We start from the raw sequence: 6,145 nt of genomic DNA, 5'->3' as shown, positions 1-6,145 counted from the left end.
TAGATAAGCTTTCAGTCAGTGCCCACTCAATACCATGTCTTTAGGGTCTAATTTTGGAGAAGAGAGGAACCTCCATGAGGAAGCAGGGGAACATAAGTGTATGGTAGTGTAGAATTCTAGAAATCCCTTGTGTTCATGGCTGTTGAAACATAAAGTAAGACAGAGCTTGGTCTTGAAGGAAATAATGGACATGCATTATTCTTCCTTCCCTCCCCATCTAGATGGAGGGACCAGCAAGAACAGAGACAGGAAGGGGAAAATGGATGTGACCAACTCAGCTGAAAAGTAAGGGCTTTTTCGGATAGGGACAGACGAGGTAAGGAATGTTGTTTAATGAGAGGCCTTGCTTGCCAGCCTAAGCTTTTAAATTTGATGCCAGTGGCAATAATAAAGTGTATCTTTCTTATCTCTATCACTAGCCATTGTCAATCTAGACTATAAGTCTGTCCACACTTCTGTGTGTAGAGATTCTAGACTGGGGCATAGGGATGAAAAACCTAAAAGATACCTTCTTTTGGAAACTTCTTTTTTTCTTTTCCTTTTTTTTTTTTTTTCTAAGACAGAGTCCTGCTCTATCGCCTAGGCTGGTGTGCAGTGGCGCAATCTCAGCTCACTGCAAGCTCCACCTCCCAGGTTCACGCCATTATCCTGACTCAGCCTCCCGAGTAGCTGGGACTACAGGCACCCGCCACCGCACCAGCTAATTTTTTTTTTTTTGTGAGACCGAGTCTCGCTCTGTCGCCCAGGCTGGAGTGCAGTGGCATGATCTCGGCTCACTGCAAGCTTCACCTCCCGGGTTCACGCCATTCTCCTGCCTCAGCCTCCCGAGTAGCTGGGACTATAGGCACCCACCGCCACGTCCAGCCAATTTTTTGTATTTTTAGTAGAGACGGGGTTTCACCGTGTTAGCCAGGATGGTCTCGATCTCCTGATGTTGTGATCCACCTGCCTTGGCCTCCCAAAGTGCTGGGATTACAGGCTTGAGCCACCGCGCCTGGCCCGCACCAGCTAATTTTTTTGTATTTTTAGTAAAGGTGGTGTTTCACCATGTTAGCCAGGATGGTCTCGATCTCCTGACCTCGTGGTCACCCGCCTCAGCCTCCCCAAGTGCTGGGATTACAGGTGTGAGCCACTGTGCCCGGCGGAAAATTCTTAAACACCCTGATCCTGAGGTGTGGTTGTCTCAGGATTTCAAATGGAATATCTCCCAGGAACACCTCAAGGAGAGAAGACCTGAATAAACATTTCAAAGGTTTTAAAAATTTTAGAATCTAAAGGAACCTTAGAGGTTGTCTGGTTCACCTCTGCCCATTTTATAGATGAAGAAGCTGAGGGCCAGAAAAGCCATAGAACTTCATGAAGTTCTGTATTTAATGGCAAAACTGGGTCTATAAGCTATCTTTCCTAAGTGCCAATCTGATCTAATATAGCTATAGAGTAGCTTCTATTTTAAGTCTTTTTTTTCTAATAATACCTTGCACTAAGCCTGACACATAGAATGCATATATTCCACAAAGCTTTCTTGTACCAAAAATCCCTATGAAATCTGACACATTAACTAGAGCACAGAGCAAGCACTCTGATATTTGTTGTCAACTAATATTAATCTGGTGTTAATTCCATCTTCTCCCATCAGCCATAAGAAATGCTGTGTTCTCTCTAGTTTTCCAAACCAACTATTATAAACCTTATTTTTTTCTTCTATGATACATATAAGTAATAATTACATTTTTTCATGCTCCTGAAAGTATACCCAAGGTTCTGTCCATTTCCTGCTTCGTGCCTAAAAATTCCTTTCTCTTCCATCAGAAAGCTTATCAGAAGTATAAATGAGAGTACTCTTCAAGCCGGGTGCGGTGGCTCATGCCCATAATCCCAACACTTAGGGAGGCCAAGGTGGGAGGATCGCTTGAGTCCAGGAGTTTGAGACTGGCCTAGGCAATATAATGAGACCCCATCTCTACAAAAAATACAAAAATTAGCTGGCATAATTGTGTGCACCTGTGGTCCCAGCGACTCTGGAGGCCAAGGTGGCAAGATCTCGAACCCAGGAGGCTGAGGCTGCACTGAGCTGTGATTGCGCTACTGCACTCTAGCCTAGGCAACAGAGTGAGACTCTGTCTCAAATACAATAAAGAGAGTACTCTTCTGGAAACTTAAAACAATTTTAATTTAGGAAACAAATTATTCATAGTTTTAAATAAATACACTTAATGTTAATCAGTAACAAGTTACTGGCCGGGTGCGGTGGCTCACGCTTGTAATCCCAGCACTTTGGGAGGCCGAGGCGGGCGGATCACGAGGTCAGGAGATCGAGACCATCCTGGCTAACACAGTGAAACCCCATCTCTACTAAAAATACAAAAAATTAGCCGGGCGAGGTGGCGGGCGCCTATAGTCCCAGCTACTCGGGAGGCTGAGGCAGGAGAATGGCCTGAACCCGGGAGGCGGAGCTTGCAGTGAGCCGAGATCCCGCCACTGCACTCTAGCCTGGGCGACAGAGCGGGACTCCCTCTCAAAAAAAAAACAACAAAAAAAAACAAGTTACTTGTGATGCACCTTACTGGTTTGTCGAAGTACAGCTGTTAAGAACTCTCCAGCTGGAGAGACTTTGTCATTGGTACACAAGGGTATGTCCTATATAGGAAACGGCGGATGTTACCTTCTAGGCTTGATTAAGGATACACTTTGTGGGTTTTTAAATTTTTTTTATTTTTTCCTGAGGCAGAGTCTCGCTCTGTCGCCCAGACTAAAGTACAGTGGTGCAATCTTGGCTTATTGCAACCTCCGCCTCCCGGTTCAAGTGATTCTCCTGACTCAGCCTCCCAAGTAGCTGGGATTACAGGCATGTGCCATCATGCCTAGCTAATTTTTGAGTTTTTTGTAGAGACAGTGTTTCACCATGTTGGCCAGGCTGGCCTCAAACTCCTGGCTTCAAGTAATCCGCCCACCTCAGCCTCCCAAAGTGTTGGGATTACAGGCGTGAGTCACCGTGCCTGGCAGGAAGATACACTTTGCAAACCTCTTATTTTATTATTATTATTATTATCATCTTAGCAAGACAGGGGTCTTGCTCTGTTGCTCAGGCTGGAGTGAAATGGCATGATCATAACTCATTGCAGCCTCTAACTCCTGGCTTCAAGCAGTCTTCCTGCCTTGGCCTCCTGAGTTTCTAGGATTACAGGCAAGCACCACCATGCCAGGCTTTGCACATGTTTTAATTCATATCACAAGGAATCCATGAATTTATCTGAACCCTCTGGAGGTTCATTATAATAAATTATTATGGCCCAGTGTTTGGTAGAGCATATACTCTTAACCTTGCAAATCTGATTAAGCTTCAGATGCCTTCTTAATTTATCAGTAAAATGTTAAAACTTTAATAAACACTTCCGAAGATAGTGTTAAATGAAGTACAGATATAACAGGAAAGTTTATTATGTGAAAATTTAGTCCTTTAGAAATAAGTTTTAGGGCTGGGCACAGTGGCTCATGCCTGTAATCCCAGCACTTGGGGAGGCCAAGGCAGACGGATCAGTTGAGGCCAGGAGTTCAAGACCAAGCCTGGCCAACATGCCAAAAACCCATCTCTACCAAAACACAAAAATTAGCCAGGTGTAGTGCCATGCGCCCGTAGTCCCAGCTACTAGGGAGGCAGAGGTTGCAGTGAAGATTGCGCCACTGCACTTCAGCCTGGGCAATAAAGTGAGACTCAAAAAAAAGTTTAGAGGCCGGGCGCAGTGGCTCAAGCCTGTAATTCCAGCACTTTGGGAGGCCGAGACGGGCGGGTCACGAGGTCAGGAGATCGAGACCATCCTAGCTAACACGGTGAAACCCCGTCTTTACTAAAAAAATACAAAAAACTAGCCGGGCAAGGTGGCGGGCACCTGTAGTCCCAGCTACTCGGGAGGCTGAGGCAGGAGAATGGCGTAAACCCAGGAAGCGGAGCTTGCAGTGAGCTGAGATCCGGCCACTGCAGTCCAGCCTGGGAGACAGAGCGAGACTCCGTCTCAAAAAAAATAAAAAAAAAGTTTAGGCCAGATGCAGCAGCTCACACCTATAATCCCAACACTTTGGGAGGCTGAGGCAGGAGGATCATTTGAGCCCAGGAGTTTGAGACCACCCTGGGCAACATAGCAGGACCCTGTCTACACAAAAAAATTAGCTGGGTATAGTGGCAGGCATCTGTAGTCCTGTCTACTCAGCAGGCTAAGGTGGGAGGACTGCTTGAGCTAGGGAGGTTGAGATTGCAGTGAGTCATGATCTCGCCACTGCACTTCAGCCTGGGTGACAGAGCAAGACTCTGTCTCAAAAAAAAAAAGAAAAAAAAAGTGACGTGGCATGATCTCGACTCACTGCAACCTCCACCTCCCGGGTTCAAGTGATTCTCCTGCCTCAGCCTCCCAAGTAACTAGGACTATAGGTGCCCACCACCATGCCCGGCTAATTTTTGTATTTTTAGTAGAGGTGGGGTTTCACCATGTTGGCCAGACTGGTCTTGAACTCCTGATCTGAAATGATCCACCCACTTTGGCCTCCCAAAATGCTGGGATTACAGGCATGAGCCACTGCCTGGCCAAAAAAAAAAAAGGTTTACAGAATTTTTTAACTTAAAAGGATTCATAGGTACAATATTTCTTTAAATATAGGACAGGGGCCAGGTGCAGTGGTTCACGCCTGTAATCCCAGCAGTTTCGGAGGCTGAGGCAGCAGATCACTTGAGCTTAGGAGTTCGAGACCAGCCTGGGCAACATGGAGAAGCCCCATCTCTACAAAAAATACAAAAATTAACCAGGCAGGGCACGCCTGCAGTCCCAGCCACTCAGGAGGCTGAGGTGGGAGGGTGGCTTGGGCCCAGGAGGTTGCCGTGAACTGAGATCTTGCCACTGCACTCCACAGCCTGCGTGACAGAGCCAGACTCATAAATAAATAGGAATAAACAGCATGGGGAAGGGAAATAATATATGTTGAATACTTGTATAACAAGCACATACACACTCTTTTTTTTTTCTTTTTTTGAGACAGGGTTTTGCTCTGTTGTCCATGCTGGAGTACAGTTGTGAGATTATAGCTCACTGCAACCTCCACCTCCCAGGCTCCAGCAATCCTCCCACCTCAGCCTCCTGAGTAGCTGGGACTACAGGCGCGCGTCACCAGGCCCAACTAACTTAAAAAATGTTTCGTAGAGATAGGGTCTTGCTGTTTTGCCCAGGCCAGTCTCAAACTCCTGGTGTCCAGTGGTCCTCTTGGCCTTCCAAAGTGCCGGGATTACAAATGTGAGCCACCTTGCCTGCTTTAATCTTTACAACTCTAAGAAATAGAATTTATTCCTATTTTATAGATGAAGAAACTAAGCTCAGAGAGATTAAGTGTCTTGCTAGTCAGTGAGGAGCCAAGACTTCAACCCCAGTGATCCTCTAATCCCTAGTCCAGTGGTCTTTCTGTTATACCTCATTCTATGTAGTGGAGTTTCCAAGTGGCTGTATAAAGTAGTACTTTTTAAATATGGCTTGGAAAACTGTCTCCAAGTTTGAATGTATGCCCTCTGATTCTAGTAATCTATAGTGGAAAAGCATTATATCCTCTGTTCAGCCATTTTTCCTGACTATTCTTTATAAGACACCCCTTTTACCTTTCTGGTCATTTTTTGTTTTTGCTGTTGTTTGAGACGGAGTCTTGCTTTGTCGCCCAGGCTGGAGTGCAGGGATGCAATCTCGGCTCACTGCAACCTCCGCTTCCCCTGCTCATGCGATTCTCCTACCTCAGCCTCCCAAGTAGCTGGGATTACAGGCATGCACCACCACACCTGGCTAATTTTGTATTTTTAGTAAAGACGGGGTTTCGCCATGTTGGTCAGGCTGGTCTCGAACTCCCAACCTCAGGTGATCCGCCCATCTCAGCCTCCCAAAGTGCTGGGATTACAGGCATGAGCCATCACGCCCAGCCTAATTTTTGTAATTTTAGTAGAAACGGGGTTTCAACATGTTGACCAGGCTGGTCTCAAACTCCTGACCTCAAGTGATCCACCTGTCTCGGCCTCCCAAAATGCTGGATTAGAGGTGTGAGCCACCGGGCCTGGGCTGTAGTTTTGAGACAACCTTGCTCAGTCGCCCAGGCTGGAATGGAGTACATGGAGTGCAGTCAT

Source organism: Piliocolobus tephrosceles, chromosome 10 (genome assembly GCF_002776525.5).
Source record: "Piliocolobus tephrosceles isolate RC106 chromosome 10, ASM277652v3, whole genome shotgun sequence".
In the NCBI taxonomy this organism is placed as follows: domain Eukaryota; kingdom Metazoa; phylum Chordata; class Mammalia; order Primates; family Cercopithecidae; genus Piliocolobus; species Piliocolobus tephrosceles.
The sequence above is the reverse complement of the archived record's forward strand: the minus strand, read 5'-3'. Positions refer to the sequence as shown.